Here is a 19933-nt window from a genome sequence, read left to right on the forward strand (position 1 = left end):
CCCAGCAGGCAGTGTTTCTTTCGGTGTAATCCTAGGTTGTGATTCTATTAAGTCCATGGTTCACATCAACATTAATCTCTCTGTCAAGTAATTGGTCAGCCAAATTTTGGTGTTCTCTTCTGAACATATTTTCTTATCTTTTACACTATGGACAGGATGAGGATTTTCCAAATCTTTGTTTTGATTTCTTTTAACGTAACAATTACTCCTTCAATTCATTTCTCTTTTCTTACACTTAGCTGTGAGCAGTGAGGAGGAACCAGGCCTCTCCATCAACACTTCACTTAGAAAACTCTTCCACTGAATATCCAGTTTCATTGTTCACAAGTTCTATCCACAGAACACTAGAACACAGTTCAGTCATGTTCTTTGTCACTTTATAATAAGGATCACCTTGCCTCTAGTTTCCAATAACCTAAATTCTGTATGAGACTTCACCTTCAGAATCCCCAATAACATCCATATTTGTAGCAAGCACTCTGAAACTCTTTAAGCCTCTACCCATTCCCCAATTCCAAGGCTGCTTCCAGATGTTTAGCTATTTGTTATGACAACACTCCATTCTTGGCACCAAAATCTGTATCAGTGAGAGTTCTTGAAAGAAACAAAATCTATGTATATGTACATAAAGTCCACATATGTATGAGCCAATTTCTTAAAAATATTATTTTTTAAGAAATTGGCTCATGAATAATTACGGAGGCTGAGAAGTCCCAAGATATATAGATGACAGATTAGAGACCTGAGGGACTCAGTAGGATCATTCCAGTCAAAGTCCAAAGGCTTAAGACCCAGGAGAACTGGTGATATAATTCCATTCTGAGTCTGACAACCAGGATAGCAGGTGATAAAACTGATGACACAACAGATGATATAAGTCCTAGTCCAAGGGCAGGAGAAGGTCGATGTCCCAGATCAAGTAGTCAAGCAGAGAGAGAGCAAGAGAGAGACAGACAGACAGAGAGAAACAGAGACAGAGAGACAGAGAACTCTTCCTTCCTCTGCTTTTTAAATTTTATTCAGGTACTCAGCATATGAGAGGAGGCCTAGCCACACTGGAAAAGGTACTCTGCTTTACTCATCCTGTGGATTCAAGCACTAATCTCATTCAGAAACACTTTCACAGATACACCAGGAATAATATTTAACTAAATATCTGGGTACTCTGTGACTCAGTAAGTAGACACATAGAATTCATCATCACAATTATACGTTTTATTAGACCAAATAATTCCCAATATACCATTGACAATGAAGTTCTGTTTTTTAATTTTTTTATTTAGTATTTAATCTTCCAGAACTATTTCTTTTCCTAAATTCTTCCTATGAGGCAGGCCTTGATTGTAGAAAAGGAAGTGTAAAGTCAACCACGTGGACGTCTATACCAATCCTGACGTCTATACCAATCCTAAGCTTCTTTAAAATATGCTTCTTTTGGAAAAGTTGATATTATATCAATAGCTGTAGAAAACCAAGAATGCTTCAACATCCTTGTAAATACATCAACTTAATAATAACTATTAAGCTTTTCCAGGACTATTTTTGGATAGTTGCAACATTCATTACCCTTCCTTTGAAAACATCAAATTCTAAAACAATAGCATAATGGTTTTGTGAAGAGTTATTTTTAAGACTAAATGGTGAAGCCCTTCTCCCTTTGCACATGTTTGTTTATTATTTCTTTATAGCATGTAAATATGTGCCCATATTGAAATATCATACAAATCAAAACTTATTTTTTACTAAAGCAGGAGTGGTAATAAAATCACTACCTCTATGTGTACCAGCAAATAAAAGAGAGTACTTATTGGGTATACATTTGTATTCTAAGTGACATTTTTGTGCCACATCACCAACTGTGTTATGCAAAAATTAGTATTTCACATTTTCATCATTGATTTTGATAAAATAATGGCATTAAGAGTTTACTTAAAATAGTAATTTATAGAAACAAAGTAAAAAATATACCTCCCTCAAGCAAAGCAGTAATGTGCATGTTATAGGTACAGGAAATTTGGAATGTTTTAGATTTCCCCAATTGGCAGAACTCTTAGAAATGGCAGACATTTAGAAAGCAGACATTTTAGAAAGGATTGCAGTTGTGACATGGGTATCCCAATTTTATTATGCCACCTTTCTAAGGGCAGTGGGCTCTTTTCCATCCACTGCTTCCTCTTTGACCTTGGTGTTTGTTGTAAAGGCATTTAGCTACTGCTCTCATGTGATGGCAGAAATACCTGATTTGGCAACTGTATACTTTATGAAATGTGATATGGCATCAATCATCATTAACCCAAATATTCCCATCACATGCAGGGCCTGACCCCATCACATCTGGTTTCCTGTTTGAAAAATCCTTCACTTTGTGGAGGTTTTGCTGATAACAATGCTCAGAATGATCTCTAGGCAATGGAAACTGACAGAAGATGAATTATCTGCCACTCAGGAGTTTGCCCCGACCATGGAAACAATCAAGTACAACTGTCCATTATTATTGTGTTTTCCCCTTGGCTTTCTTTATTTCGTGGATTAGTTTCGAGCTCAGCATCTGCTTTAAAAGCCCACTGAAAATCTCAAGAGCACATGTGAAATAGAGGCCTCCCAGTGAAATTATTCTTGGTTGAAAGCAAATGCAATCTCCTCCTCTTTGTTGTCCCAATAATATTTTGAATTGTGACACATTAATTTTTCCAAAAGAGCACTTAAAGTTACACTTATACTATGCGTGGGCATCTCAACACAAGACGTTTTTTGGTTAACTATTAAATTTCTGGACTGATGATGCATTTGTGGTTAGGAATCACTGGTTTTATTCTCCTGAAAAGTCTCAGGTAATTGATGATGTGGTATCAGTAGCTAATGCTGGTTGCATCTAAGATATGAAATATTTTTATCATTTAGAATTGACCAAAAGTGTGATTTTAATATATCTAATTGTTTGCTCACTAAATGCTGATTCTAGGCGGTTTTACAGAGACGGGAATCTGAACACAGCTTCGTCTTCATCAAGAAGCAGCTTCTCAGCAGGCAGGTAGCAGATAATCCTTCTCTTTGGCAATTCAAGATGTTTCAGATGTTTTTGAAGTAAAGGGGAATGAGTTCAATGTTAGGTAAAAGGATCAAATCAGAAAGCGATTTTTGCAACTTTGTGCATGAGCAAAGAGGACCATTTGAAAATTTAAATCACTAGACAGAGAGTTAAATGGTTGTGGAAAGGCCAAGGGATTTTGAGGAGTTAGGAGAATTGTAAAGGCAAAGATTTCTAATAGATTTATATCTAGATTGCAGTGCTGAACTCAGTTGCCTTTAGGGGCCAGACAGGTAATATCAGTTAAGTGAGTTATGGACAAGCTTTGTTTGCACATTAGAAATGCAGCAATAGAATTATACCTTCACCTAACCATATGAATGAACCTCACAATCTACTCAAAAGAAGGCAGACATACAAGAATATATTCTGGATGATTCCATTTTCATAAAGTTCAAACAGACAAAGCAAGTCAATGGCATTTGAAGTTATGATAGCAATTCCTTTCTGGGAACAGTGAACAGCAGAAGGCACAAAGGGGCTTCCAGGTGCTGATGATGTTCTCTTTCTTGATCTGGGTGCTGGTTGCATAAATGAATTCAATTTATGAATGGAGCTATATACTGAAATGCTTGTGTCCTTTTATGTATAAGTCTTACATCAATAAAAAGTTTAAAAAATATGTCCCAACAAATATTCAAATTCACAAATTTCTCTCTCTCTCTCTTTTTTTAATCTATAGCCTGAAGTTCTGGTTTCCTTATTTTAGCCTTTAGAAAAGGCATGAGTGCTGGGTGCCCAGGTGGCTCAGTTGGTTAAGTGTCTGCCTTTAGCTCAGGTCATGATCTCAGGATCTTGGGATGGATCCAGAGTTGGGTTCCCTGCTCAGTGCAGTCTGCTTCTCCCTTTCCCTCTGCCCTTACCCCCACTTGCGCTTGTTTTCTCTCAAGTAAGTAAAATCTTTAAAAAAATAAAAAAGAAAAAAAAAAGAAGAGGCACGAGTACTTAGAGTTGTTTTCTTCCCCCAAAGAAAAATAATTTGGTACATTGTGACAGTAAATGGTGACTGGTACTGGGCCTTGGTATGAAGAGAAATAATAAAGTGAGGTGAGGCCATGAGAACTGGGGGCTTGCCTTTCTTTATAAGACATCTGCTTTTGTATTTCAGCAGATTTGGGCCATGTGGGTTATGTGTGCTGAGGGCTACCAGGTGTTCAAATTTTTAAATTAAGCCAGGAATCTTGATTTTATTTCAAAACTCCATATTTTCAGTTTTGCTTCTTTTTTTTTCTCCAAATTTTCAGTTTTTGAGTAATCTTTTTAAGTACTACGACACTAGAAGAAGCATAGCCACAGGTCAGATTTGACCTGCAGTTTGATCCTTTGGTGTAGGAGGGTTGATTGACTTCTGGATTATCTCTGTTGATGTTGACAAAATTTAAGAAAGGAACAAAAAGATGAATGGGGGCAGAAAGGAACATATGTATACTTTTTGTTTAATTGAATTTTGTGTGTGATTTATGACAGTGCTAATGGTAGTTTCTTCATTTTTTCACCTTTGGGGGTCTAGAAAATGGGGTTTGAGTTACATGTTCTAGCATCTCAAATTTGAAGAGTGGTGGGTTCTATGGCTTTCTTCATTTTCCAGACTGCTTTGAACATGTTTTCTCTTTGATTCTCCCAAATGTTCATATATATTGGTTGCTTACTGTGTTCTAGGCACTGTGCTAAACATTCCGAATCCATGTTCTCATTTAATGCTCAGATACTGTGATTGTCCACAGTTTGCTGGGGAGGAAACTGAAGCTTGCCTACATTTCCAGCAAGTTAGTGATGATTAGGATTTGAACCAGGGTTGTAGAGCTTGAACCCTTAACTACTAATCTATCACTGATCACTAATCTTATCATTGTACCTAGACATATGCAAATCAAAGACTTCAAGCCTGTATTATACCTGACAAGACTGAGTCATAGAATCTTAACCGACTTGGCAGAACTAGGGTTGCTATTTAGTGAAAGAGGTTTGCTACAAGCCTTTTGTTCTTGTTCCTGTCCCCCCACCACTCCCTCCCACCCCATCACTCCCCCCCATAACCCCCACCCCTCGCCAAAGTCACCCAGGGAGGGAATTTCATTTTAGCAGATTTCTCTAACAGTGGATTCTTTCCTGTCACTTATAGCAGTATAATTATCCTTTATTTGTGAGTATAATCTAAATAAAATCAACTTAATCTTAGATGATAAGGTGTAGCCCAAACAAGAAGTATACTGATGTCTGATATGCATACTGAATTAATATTCTTGATGCTTAGGATAACAAGAATGGTGCATCTCCTCTCAACTACTGAATTAGAAAGCCAGGCATTTGTCCAAATATGCAAATGTTTAGCCTTGTGTAGGTAAAGCCTTTGGATGACTGATACAATTTTCACTTTGAATTATATTCTTTGGTGCTACACAGTGGCAGAGTGTTAGGCAAATATGACTTTTAAAAGTATTATTTCAATCTTGACCAATAGCAGCCCCCAGATGAGTGGGGGAAATGTATATTTAATGGCTTGACTTATTCTTATATTGTACTTATTTAAATTTTAATTGGTCCCTTTGAATTTTCTAGTTTTCCTTACTGAACAGTGAGTGATTAAGTTTCACAATTCTGTTTACTAGATGGAATTTAAGTGATCTTAACAATCAAAACAAAAATTAGTTTTGTCTGTTCCTCCTCTTCCTATTCAGTCTGGTCAAGAAGTCATAAAATATTTAACGCAACATTTCAAATCTGAGAGTTGTAGAATTGTCTCTTGAAATAGGCTGGAATGTATCAAACAAAGCATTTTATTTGTAGTTTTGCTTCCTAAAAGTTTACAATAAAAATAGGAAGACAGCTTTATTGTATTTTTGCTAAATTCATTAGGACTTCTCTTCAGTCTGTTAATTGTGCCCTCCTGTTGTGTGGTCCTAATGAAAAGAATCCATTTTTAACCAGCACCCTCCATTGTGGTCCTGACGTTTCCATGGAAATGAAATAGCTTGTTCTGACATTGTTTGCTGTACATATTTACAGCACATTAGGTAACACCTGGGCATTGAAATCTTGCAGTATAATAGGCTTTTATTTTTAAAGAATACCAGCAATACCACATTCCCATCACATTAGTTTCTTGCCATTTTGGTGGATGAACACGTGAATAATAATTACTAACACTGGTCTTAGGTTGGCAGTTCGATGAGATTTTTCATCAATATATATTACATTATATTATACCTAATATACGTATATAACAAGTAAATGCACTAGAATCTTCACAACATAGAGGCAGAAAAGCTTATCTTAGTCTATTTTTGTTAAATCATAAAAATACATTCTTCTCCTTAGCAGGTGTCTCAAATACGTATGTGTAGTTGTATCTGTATTCAACATTTGTGCATGCCTACCAGGTATCAGATGCTACAATGATAGCCAGTGCTACAAAGATGAATAAGATATATTTCCCTGACCTCAGAGAGCTTAAATTCTAGAATGTTAAATGACAAATCTGATTAATAATAATGTATAGTAAATATCTTCCAACTTGGGTAAGCCCCAGAGCTAAAAGGCTCTATCACATTTAGAGTCAGATAAAAGGTATAAAGATAAAATGTCGGTGAACACCTTTCTTTTTTAAATACAGTTTCTTAGGTGATTTCATGCCATGGCTTTGGATGGATACATTTGGAGGATCAGAGAAGCCATAATCCCTGCCATCTACACATTCATGCTTATCTCTCCGGGCTACTTGGCAATACACACATAACTTTCCATTATCTTTCCCTTGCATACCACACAAGAATTTCCAAACAATTATTTAATCTCTCAAATTTATATTCAGTTCCCACATTGTGGCAGGTATTTTTATCTATTTTAGGACAATTGTCTGACTCTCAGAAATCTCAATTCTTTTTTTTTTTTTTTTAAGATTGATTTATTTATTTGACAGACAGAGATCACAAGTAGGCAGAGAGGCAGGCAGAGAGAGAGGGGGAAGCAGTTTCCCTCCTGAGCAGAGAGCCTGATGCAGGGCTCCATCCCAGGACCTTGAGATCATGACCCGAGCAGAAGGTGGAGGCTTAACCCACTGAGCCACAGAGGTGCCCACAAATCTCATTTCTTAAATCAAAATTTTAAATATCTTTATTCTTTACATATTTTCCTCCTGCATCAGAAACGAAGTAACTTTCTTATTCAAGGCTAATATTCTGCACCCATGGTCTTGACTCTATTATCTCTAACCTCTTTTAGGCCCCAAAGTCCCTTTGGCTGTGGTAAGATTGTTTCTTATATGGTCCCAGTAGCACTTACAGCAGGATATAGAGCAATTCCAAAGGATTCCCTCTGCTTCGGGTAAGATTATGATTCCACAGCTTTGACACTGGCCAAATCAGGATTTTAGGAAGCCCCAGAATTCCACATGCTTTTAACCCACTGAGCCACCCAGGTGCCCCTCCACATGCTTTTAGTAAGACTGTCACTTTCTATACCCATCACTAACCACAACATTTCTCTTAGTGTTACCTAGTGTTGATGAGACCAGTCCCAAGAATCAAGCTGATTCCTCACATTCCCTAAAAAACCATCAAGATTAATTTTATCATGCCCTTCTTTTTTTTTTAAATATTTTATTTATTTATTTGACACAGAGAGACAGAGAGATAACAAGTAGGCAGAGAGGCAGGCAGAGAGAGAGAGAGAGAGAGGAGGAGGAAGCAGGCTCCCTGCTAAGCAGAGAGCCCGGTGCGGGGCTCGATCCCAGGACGCTGGGAACATGACCTGAGCTGAAGTCAGAGGCTTTCACCCACTGAGCCACTCAGGAGCCTCTATCATGCCCTTGGGCACAAATTCATGTCCAGGACTCCCGGGACAGCCATCATGATTTTAGCTTCACATGGCTCAGTTTGATCCCTAATCTAAATCCTCTCCCTCCCTTCCCAGTGTGTCTATGCTCTTCCACTGCGCTCTCTACAAAATGCCCTCTATCTTTTGCTCTAGGTCCTTCTTCACCTTTTATGCCAAATGAAGTCAAATATCCTCTTAGAAAATAGCTCTCTGAATGCTGACATCTTTTTCTTCCATATTCTCCCAGGACCAGAGGTAGATTGGATGTCTTCCATGTTTCCCATTGTCTCTTCCAAACCCCTGTCTGTCCCTTTTTGGTCAAAACTCCCAGTTTGTTTGAAGCAAATGTCTATGACGTCCTCTATGCTTCTTAAGCACTCATCCTCAAAAGTCCCACTTATGTCTTCTCATAAGAGAACTGCTGTTTTATTAATTCGTTCATGATGTCTGTTATTTTTCTTAGTATCTTGAACATCGACATACGCATTCTAACACCCTAGACCCTCCGTTTCCTGGCTGCATTGTCCTAATGATTATGTCCTCTACTTATCCTTAAGGCATACTCTGAGCTCTTCATTATGAAAAACTACAGTTTCCACAAATTCTTGATTTCAAGGATTCTACTCTCTCACTGCTAATATTTCTGGCTCACTTATTCCATTATGACTGCTACAATTCTTCTACCCTGTTGAGTACCTCTAAGGCATACCACCTTTTAATCTACCTATAACTTCACAAATCTTCACTTTTCTTTTTATCTGGATTGCATTGCACTACCATTTTTATCACCTTGATACTCACTTGAATTCATTTCAGCTCTGTTGTCTCTCTTTTTTTCCCACATTGCCTGGTAGAAAACAAACACGCATAAGTCCTCCTTTTAGGTATACGTGCACCATTGCAGCCAAAGGCAGCTGGAAGAGAAACATAAATATACTCACTGCTTTCATTTTAAAATCATAATCGCAAGCTTCATGTGTTTCCTCAGGACTGCCTGGCTATCCTACTCCATTTTAAAATCAGTTCACCTTCTTTCAAAAGATTATTGTACATCTTTTCCCCTTTCCTTAGGGTTTCAATATCCCTTTCACCTTTTCATTCTGAGTTGATGACTCTCTTTTTATAGCACGAAGAAAATGGAAATAATCACAATGCTCACATTTTTTTTTCACATGAAACCTGCCCACTCCACGCATCTGGACATATAATTGTTGCTTATCTACCTTTTGCCATGGATGAACTCTACATTTGTGCATTGGATTCCAGTCCTTTTGACTTACTAAAATTAATCCCACAATTTTGTCGTTTCCTTTTTTTGGTTTGTTTTAAGTGGTATTGCTGCATAACAGACCACTTCAAAACTTAGTGTCTTCGAACAAGCATCTTGTTATCTCTCATAGGTCCTGCGGATCAGGCATTTAGTAAGTAATCAGCTGGGTGGTTCTGCCCAAGGATCTCTCATGTGATGGTAGTCAGAGCATGGCTAGAACTAGCACAGATGGAGGAGTGTCGGGGCCGCTAGGGATTGACCAAGTATTTTTTTCAGTTCAGATAGTCTCAAAACTATGACTCGTGATGTCTCTGCCTGGGTTGCTTTGAATTTCCTTACAGTGCAGTAGCTTTAGGGTAATTAAAACATTTACATAGCAGTTTAAGGCTACAGTGGGAGTGTTTCACTATTCTTTTCTGTCCTAGCCTCAGGACAACAATATGCTTCACACAGCCACTATCTGCTGATCCTTTTTTTTTTTTAATTTTTTATTTTTTATAAACATATATTTTTATCCCCAGGGGTACAGGTCTGTGAATCACCAGGTTTACACACTTCACAGCACTCACCAAAGCACACACCCTCCCCAATGTCCATAATCCCACCTCCTTCTCCCAACCGCCCTCCCCACAGCAACCCTCAGTTTGTTTTGTGAGATTAAGAGTCACTTATGGTTTGTCTCCCTCCCAATCCCATCTTGTTTCGTTGATTCTTCTCCTACCCCCTTAAGCCCCCATGTTGCATCACCACTTCCTCATATCAGGGAGATCATATGATAGATGTCTTTCTCTCCTTGACTCATTTCGCTAAGCATGATATGCTCTAGTTCCATCCATGTTGTCGCAAATGGCAAGATTTCATTTCTTTTGATGGCTGCATAGTATTCCATTGTGTATATATACCACATCTTCTTGATCCATTCATCTGTTGATGGACATCTAGGTTCTTTCCATAGTTTGGCTATTGTGGACATTGCTGCTATAAACATTTGGGTGCACGTGCCCCTTTGGATCACTACGTTTGTATCTTTAGGGTAAATACCCAATAGTGCAATTGCTGGGTCATAGGGCAGTTCTATTTTCAACATTTTGAGGAACCTCCATGCTGTTTTCCAGAGTGGCTGCACCAGCTTGCATTCCCACCAACAGTGGAGAAGGGTTCCCCTTTCTTTTGATTATAAGACCGTCACAGACTACACAGATCTGGGAGAAGGGGCAGAAGTCCACTTCTTGATAAGAGGAGTGTTAAGGTCCCATCACAGAATAGCATGTGGAGGCGATATATTGCTGTAGTCATTTTCGGAAAATAAATCTGCCTCATAGGTTAGGGAATATTTTATTTGCTAATGAAGTATTACCATCCACATGCAAATGTACTGCAAAAGCATCCATTAAAAAGAAAAAAAAACCCCTCTATCTCCATGTGCCTGGCCCCCTGCCTGTATATCTTTACGCTCTTTTGTTGCAAATATTTCAGAACAGTTTTCCATTTTTCATCTTCTTATTTATTCCTTCAATGGAATCAGATTTCATTTCTGCCTCCACTAAAATACTCTTGGCAAAGTTATCCACTTTTGGAGGCCAGTGGTTAACTCTCATTTGACTTCATTCCTTCATTGTATTTGATATAATTCGTGATTCCCTATTGTTGGAATACTTTTCTTGTATGATTTTCCAAGCTCCACTGTGTCTGAGTTTTCCTCCCACTTTTCTGGTGATTCCCAGTCCTCTCCTGTGCTTCCCTGATCTATTCACATTGGAGTGTACCGAGATTCATTCCTCAACCCTCACCTAGTTCCCTTCTGTATCTGTGCCCTAGATCATCTCCTCCAGTCCCCTGGCTTTAAATGACATCTCTTGGTGATGACCTCCCAAATTTCAGTATTAGTTTTAAGCACTGTCTGTACTCTGGACTCATACGTCTGATTGCCTTCTTCACCTATACACTTTGGTCATCAAATGGGCATATGAAATTTAACTATGTCCAAAATACAATTCTATCACCACCCCACCCAAATATGCTAATTTCTCAGATTTCCCCATTGTATAAAATGGCACGATCGCCAATATCTGGGAATCATTCTTGAGTCCTTCCTTGTCATCCTTAACAGCCCGTTCACCTAAATTCCTTCCAGTTACATCCAGACTTTGCAAAATCCTCACTTTGTCCACCCCTGTCATCCTAGCAAATACGTGTTAAGCGGACAGTAGTTCTATATATGGGGTCGACAACAAATTGTGTCTATCCCACTTCCTGCCCCCCAATAACAAACGTTATCTTTAAAAAACATAATTAAAATGATGTTTTTTGCTCCTAATCCTTAAATGGCTTCTTCAGTATTCAAAATAAATGCAGTGTCCTCATTATAACCTCTGTCTTTGTTCCTCTCTGTGCTGGTCCCCATCCACCTCTCCTCCTCATTTCCTGTCCCTCTCACGCTGCTTTCACCTTTCTAACCTCTGTGGCCTTCTTGGGCTTTGACCCTAGCAGACTCATTTCCTTTTGAACCTTTGAAATTTATTTTTTTTTTCTGCCTTAACATTCCTATACATTTCCAGTCTTCTTTAATTGCCTTCACCGTTTTCTAGATTCTTTAAAGATCACAGAAAGCAGAGTGTCTTTCGGTATCTAGGGAATGTAGTTATCCAGGTCATGAGACTGGAATTCTGCCCCATCTAACTGCACCTGAAAATCATTCATGTAACTTTTTCTGAAGAACAGAACTTTAGGCTCTACCTTAGGCATACTGAATCGTTACCTTCAAACATAAATCCGTGGGTCTATACTTAAACTTTTCCTCCAGTGTTTCTTCTGTTGCCCAGGTTGTGGGTTAGCACTTAGGAAGCACCAGCAAAAGCCTAGGGAGTCTAAATTCTCTTTTGATGATGTTACATGTCTTGGCTTTAATTCCGTCTTACCATTATTTTTCTCATACTTCCTATTCCAACAGATGTTCTCCTGGGAAATAGAAAAAGGCAATAAAATAAGGTATGAGGCGAATGTTCTTTCTGATATTCATTAATAGTAAGCCATTCACCAACTTCAATAAATACCTTCTCTTTTATAATAGCATGTAAGCTGTATTTTTTCAAAATACTTTTGTCATAACACATTTCAAAAATCTCAACTTTTGTGAATTTTAATTTATTTCTGAAGTAACACATCATTTGGGTGCATTAACCATGCGTATTTTATATATTCTCTTAAAAATCTAAGTTTGAATGTTTCCATATATTGGTATATCTGTTTCTTCATATAGGGATGTTTCTTCTTTTTACCTCACCAGTAGTAATTTGATTTCCATAGTTGGTTTCTTGGTCTTATATATCCCCTATTTCTTTCTAACATTTCAGAATGCCAGACCATGAAAACATGCCTACTTCTTTGATTAAAAAGAAATATATGTTTTACCTCAATTTGGGACAGTGTTTTCAACTTTCCAGCATACAGGAACCCCTTTATTGCATCAACCTACTTAATGCACATCACATTGTAAATGGTTATATTTTTACTGTTTGTTGGTTGAAAAAACCCACATATGTCCATGCACTCGTAGATCCCACTGCTGTGTGCCTGTTACAGGTCTTTTAGAAATTGAGATATGAGAAACATAGCTAGTGTTTGGAGAAAACATGTTAAAATAATTGAAACATGCTACTTCCCTTGGCTGCTTACAGGGTTTCCCAAAAATCAAAAAAAGGAAAATGGAAATACTACTCTCTATATAAATGACTTAGTACATATTGTCTCCAATGAAAATGTTGGTAAAATCTGGGTGCAAAGAACTATGCTTAAGGTTAGGTCAGCTGTCCTAGCATCCCCCAGCCTCTTTAATGGGATTGTTAAAACTAGTCATCTTCGACTATCTATATGGAGAAAACAAGGTGAAAATAGAACAACTGGTAGGACCTGTTAATGGGCAGATCTTAAGTTGGCTCATCCACATAACTGCATAAAATAAAGGAGTAGAAAAAAAAAGGCGTGGCTGAGCATAACTAGAGGAGGCTGGTTTTGGCCAAGTTTGATTATCACATGAATGGAGGAGTCAATAATTTAAAAAGAAAAAGCTTAATATAGGTTTGTGACTTCTTTTTTTAAATTAAAAAAAAAATTTTTAATTAAAATGTAATGTATTGTTAGCCCCAGGGGTACAAGTCTGTGAATTGCCAGGTTTACACACTTCCCAGCACTTAGGCATGTGACTTCTTAACATGGAAACACTGCTCACAAATATCTGTCCTTCAAGAAATGTCCCAGGTAATAAATAAGTAGCTTAACAAATGTGGCTGCCATGTTTTCTGGTCAATACAATACTCTTCTTTCTAGCTTCTTTCCATTAGCAACGGCTTTATGACTCTTGTTCTAGCCAATGAATTACGAGTGGCTGTCAGCTAGGTGGAGCTCACTGGAATGCTTTTCAATTCCTGATAAAATACGACATATTTACCAGGCATGCCGCTTTACCTCCGGTCCTTTCACTGCCTCCTCCCTGAAATGCAGATGTAGTATCTGAAGTTTCTCAGTCATCTTGCAGTTATGAGGCTCTGAACCAATAGGCTAACGATGGAAGAGCAGAAAAATAGGAAGCTTTTGGTTTCTTGTTGAAAAGAGGAACCAGTGCCAGCCACTATTAATCTCCAGGCTTCGAATAATATAAGAGTAATGAATCTGTATTGGCTTAAACTACTGTTTGTTGGATTTTCTGCTATTTGGAGAACAAACTCCAAGGGATGCAATCCTCCTACCCTGTAGTAGGTGGAGCAAAGTTGGAAAGGGAAGGGAGTAGAACCTGGTAAGATTTACTCTGCTCCTACAGAAATTCTGGCCCGCCGTTTGCAAACAAGTTGTGATCTTATTTTTCCAAACCACATTCTTAAGAACGCAAATAACCCCAGTATCTTTGTTTTTTCCTTCCTATAACATAGTAACATGCCGTGCAGGACATTATTTCTTTCTCTTTTTTCTTCCTGTCCAGAACCCTATTGATAATAGGTTCTGCACGCAAGGTGTTATAATAGGGATAGAAAGAGAATAGTGAGAGCTCCTGCCTGAGAGAATTTCACAGCTAAGTAGCAGAGACCAACGAGAACATGCATAGCTGTGACATGTTGTTATATATGCATAAATAGGGAAATAGTGGAGAAGAAAGGAACCATATCTAATGGGCAAGTGAGAAGGGTTATAATGATTTCCAGATTTTTTTTGCAATAAATTACCAGGTTAAGAAAATTTCTTTTGTAATATATGTATAAGAGATTAGACTATTTTTAGTGTTATGTGTCTTCATGAGTTGGATAAACTGCTAAAAAACCTCAATGGTAGAGGGACACCTGAGTGGCTCAGTGGGTTAGGCCTTTGCCTTTGGCTCAGGTCATGATCTCAGGGTCTTGGGATCGAGCCCCGCATCAGGCTCTCTGCTCAGTTGAGAGCCTGCTTCTCTCTCTCACTCTCTCTCTCTCTCTCTGCCTGCCTCCCTGCCTATTTGTGATCTCTCTCTGTCAAATAGATAAATAAAATCTTTAAAAAACAAACAAACAGGGACGCCTGGGTGGCTCAGTTGGTTAAGCGGCTGCCTTCGGCTCAGGTCATGATCCCGGCGTCCTGGGATCGAGTCCCACATCGGGCTCCTTGCTCCGCAGGGAGCCTGCTTCTCCCTCTGACTCTGCCTTCCACTCTGTCTGCCTGTGCTCACTCTCGCTCGCTCTCTCTCTGACAAATAAATAAATAAAATCTTTGAAAAAACAAACAAACAAACAAACAAACAAACAAAAAAAACCTCAATGGTAGAATAAATCTATTTGACAGAAGAAGTGATATTCATGGATCTTGTTAATATATATATTTTCTTAAGCATTCCAATTTTTTCTATGTGTGTGTATATGTGTTATGAAATTCATGTCAGGCTGTATCATATAGTGTGTGTTTCTCTGTAACCTGCATGTTTACTATTTCTCATAAATATAATTTCATGACAAAACATAGATATCTGCCTATTATCATTCATAATGAGTATAGACGATTTCATAATATGAATGTATGACAATTTATTTAAAATATTAATTTATCATACATTTAGGTTGTTTAAAGTTATTTGAATTCAACATGCTTGTACCTAAAAAAGTATCTTTTTACCCAATTATTTCGCTAGGGCTTGAAAGAAAAGAATTTGCAGCAGTCCTGTACCAATTTACTTTCTCCTGGAGATGTCCAGGCACGAAGAATGACTGCTTTAAAGCTTGGCAAACATGCTAATCACCCCCTGGCAAACATGCTAATGACCTCTGGTAAACAAGCAAATGACCTGATATACTCACTCATGATATTTACTAGCAGAAGGATAATGGCAACTTCTTGTCAATGAAAAGGTTTTTAGCAGGGAAAAAAAACAAAAAACAAAAATACAAAACTATTCTGTTGAAACTGCTTATTGTGAATAATCCTGCAACTTATAAATTTATGGGGGTTGGCTAGCTAAGGAAGGTCCCATAAACTGTAATTAATGTAAGAGAGCCCCAATGGCTTCCTCTGTGTGAGTGATGTGTATGCACACATTGCTCAAATGCTTTATCTATTAACCTGGAGCGAAACAATGTTCTGTAGTAGGAGAAGAAGTCCTTTTTTTTTTTTTTTTTTTTTTAATTGGAAGCTGTATCTGAGGTCTCAGAGTCCTCCTCCAAGGAGAAATTTCTCTCCTGTATCATTTAAATCATTGATGAAGCAGTTTGATTTGGCAATATGATCTTTGTATCACCACAGATAAATTCCAGAATTGTCATTTCTGGGTAGAGGAGAATACATTATTTTAGAAACTGTGGAACATATAACTGGTCTATTGAATAGTCTAACCTAGGTATGGTCAAATTACCGGTTCTGTGCTCTCTCAAATTTCCTTTTTTCATTCTTTGGGGGCATCTTGGACAGTTCCCTCAGCTTTCTTGTTACACTCAAGTATATATAAGAAAGTCTAGTCAGTTCAAGTCCAGTTTAAAAGTCCAATTGCATATCCAATTTCTTGCACATCTCCGCTCCTCCTAGTTACCCCCAGGCTAGGCTTGGGGAACTTGGAGTAGAGATGAAACAGTCTTCTCCTAAGACATCTATTTCACCTCTGTTTTCCCTCTTATGGTTCTTTCTTCTTCAGCTAGTAGAATGGGGAGGTATGATAAAAAGCAAAAAAGAGAGAGAGAAAGTGTTTTTTTACTTAAAAATTTGTGTTGAGGTCATTTCTTGGATCTCCTGTTTGTTACTTCTCATGTGACAGGCATTCCATAGGCTGTCTCTCTTGTGGTGTTTGTGTGATTCTAGAAGGGGATCTCCTCAGTGCTCAGTTCTTTGACATGCGAAGTCTGCCCCATTGATATCTCTATCAAACACACCTCAGGTCTTCCCTCTGGTCGTCAACACAGCCTTTAGCTTCCAGGTTCCCCTTGCTTGATTGTGTCCCTTCAAGACTTTTAGACAAAATAATGTTTCATTTTGTTGCTTTCTGTAATGTCCACTTTCTCTAAGACAAAACTGGTTGGAGTACGGATTACTCTATTACTCTATTCCTCTTCTGTTCTACCTTCTCTCTCTACTTCTGTTTCCACTTCCATTCAAATATTCCTATATGCAGATCACTCAATATGCTGTATGACAAGATCCCCAGCTAATGAATGAGATGTCAGTCTCTTTAATTGATTCTCTCAGAGATTCATGATTTGGCTTTAGGGGAAGAGCTAGGCATATCTCTCTCTTATATTAAATACTCAGTACTTCCCTGGTGTGCTGTGTTTATCAACAGGAAGAAAGTGAGGCTTATATGAAAGATAATTATTTGTTTACTTCTCAATAAATACCAAAAAAGTACCTGACCCACCAATGCTTTTTGATATTTATTGCCCTTGATTTTGTGCCCCAGACCTCAATTCTTCAGATATCCAGAAAAATCTCATTTAATGTCCTTATTCATATGAATAAATTATCTTCCTGAAAGTTACTACTTTTTGACATCTATCTTTCTGAGAATTTCTCACCAATAATGTGTATTATTATTTATTTTTTGCTCATCAGGTAGTTCCAGAACTTCCCTTATTGATGTTTTAGTCAGAATTTCTTCAGTTAGAGTTTTTAAAAATGTGTTTATTGGCCATTTGTGTTTCTTATGTAAATAGCATATTCATGGAGTTTAACCCATTTTTCTTTTTTTTCCTAAAGATTTTATGCATTTATTTGATACAGAGAGAGATTGCGTGAGAGGAAGTACAAGCAGGCAGAGCAGCAGGGTGAGGAAGAGAAGCAGGATCCCTGCTGAGTAGGGAGTCCCAGGACTGTGGGATCAAGACCTGAGCAGAAGGTAGCTGTTTAACCAACTAAACCACCCAGGTACACCTAGCCCATTTTTCTAGTGGATTATTCATTCAATACTCTAGTGGAATATTCATTTGAATACTGATTTGTGGAAGTTCTATTTATATTGAAGATCCTGAATATTTTATTGCTGTGTAGGTTGTGGATTTTCTTTCAGAGTTTGGTTTTTATTTTTTCAATTTATTAATGATAATTTTTCCTGTAACATATTTTTAGTTTTTATATAGTCAAACTATCAAACTCTATGCTTTATCCTTTGAAATAGCTAATTAAAAGTAACTTCTCATTCTAATATATTTATGGTTTCTTTTTGTTATTTAGATATTTAAGCCATTTTGAATTCATTTTGGGAATAAAGTGTGATATGAGAATCTACCATGATTTTTTTTTTCTTTTTAAGTTTTTATTTTAATTCTAATTAGTTAACACACAGTGTTCTATTAGTTTCAGGAGTAAAATACAGTGATTCAGCAATCCCATACATCACCTGGTGCTCATCACAACAAGTGCCCTCTTTAGTCCCCGTCACCTGTTTAACCCATCCCCTCACCCACCTCCCCTCTGGTGACCAACAGTTTGTTCTCTGTAATTAAGTCTGTTTCTTGATTTGTTTCTCTCTCTCTTTTTTCCCCTTTGTTCATTTGTTTTGATTGCTAAATTCCACATATGAGTGAAATCATATAATATTTGTCTTTCTCTGACTTATTTTGCTTAGCATAATACTTTCTGGCTCCATCCATTGCATTGTAGATGCCAAGATTTCAATCTTTTTTTTTTTATGGCTGAATGCTGTTCCATTCTATATAAATACCACATCTTCCTTGTCCATTCATCAGTCAATGGATACTTGGGCTGTTTCCATAATTTGGCCAATGTAGCTAATGCTGCTATTAAACATTGCTGAGTCCCTTTGACTTAGTATTTTTGTATTCTTTCGGTAAATACCTACTAGTGTGATTGCTGGATTGTAGGGTAGTTCGAATTTTAACTTTTGAGGAATCTCCATGCTGTTTTCCATAGTGGCTGCACCAGTTTGCATTCCCACCAACAGTGCACAAGTATTCCTTTTTCTCCACATCTTTCCCAACATCTGTTGTTTCTTGTATTGCTCATTTTAGCCATTCTGACAGGTGTCAGGTGCCACTACATTTTTCAGTGTTCTCAATAACCTCTGTTTCTTTAAATTCACTGGCATGAGGAATTATTTTCTTCACTGGCATGAGGAATTATTTTATACATTTGCTTGTGTCATTTATTTATTTATTTATCTACTTACTCACCCATTTATTTATTCAGGTTTTAATATATCATATGATATGTCTTCTTACATTATTTTTACTTTCAAAAATTTTATATTAACTATCCTCAAACATTTACATTTCATGATGAGTGGTATACCTTTTCCAATTTTCTCATTCCAAAAAAGTTTCTTTCTTTCCTTTCTTCCTGTCTCCCACCTATCCTTCCCCTCTTCCACAATTATGAACACCATCTGTCTGTTTTACTGATGTGTACAAATAATTAGTTCTGGAGACATGTTTCTTAATCTGTTAATTTCTAATCTTTAATCGATAATCTTCCTCTAATATTTTTATTATTATTACATTTTTCTTTTTTTAACATATTGAATTGAATGCCCAGTTCAATTGTTTTTATTCTTTTTTTCTTTAATTATAAAGCATACAGCACTAGCTTTGGCTATAACCTTAAGATTTGGTATATAATCTTCTATCATTACTAATTTCCAAATATCTGTAATTTTGGTTTCATTTTCTTTTTACCAAAGCATATGAAAAATTTTCTAACTGCCTAGTCTTTTAAAAAACTATTCATCTGATATGAATATCAATTTGCAGTCAGAGTATGGCTTGTAATATGGGTCCTTGTCAGGGATTTTATTTTCTTCAACACCAGTTCTATTGTTATTTTTTTCCTCCAGTATAGGTGGTTTATGCCTTTTTATTATATTTTTAAACCTCATTGCAATTTTTAAAAAAATTATTCGTCTTCCATTTTCTTTTAATATTATTGCCTTTCCAACTGAGCAAGTTCCTTTCTCATGATTTTCTCTCTGATGTATAGTAGGTACATTTTGAAAAATTAGAAATTCAGTTCAGGAATTTTCTTCTTGTATATGGAGCTACTTCAAAGGGTGTGTCTTTCCTGTAGGTCTTCTCACTGCTCTTCAGAGATATAGAGAATAAGTGACAAGTTATATGGTTAGTTCAGGGCTTGGGTTCCATGGCGATGGAAAGATGAGACAACTAAGAAATATTTTTGTACTCTCCCTCAGCTCATCTGTTTCACTTAGGAAATTATGGTGTTCCATGGATTGTAGAAGGATTTCTTTAATCAGATACACATGTTTTAAAATTAAAAAAAAAATAGTCCTTTCTAAATTTTGACATTAG

The sequence above is a fragment of the Mustela lutreola genome, chromosome 1 (assembly GCF_030435805.1).
Source record: "Mustela lutreola isolate mMusLut2 chromosome 1, mMusLut2.pri, whole genome shotgun sequence".
NCBI classification, from domain to species: Eukaryota; Metazoa; Chordata; class Mammalia; order Carnivora; family Mustelidae; genus Mustela; species Mustela lutreola.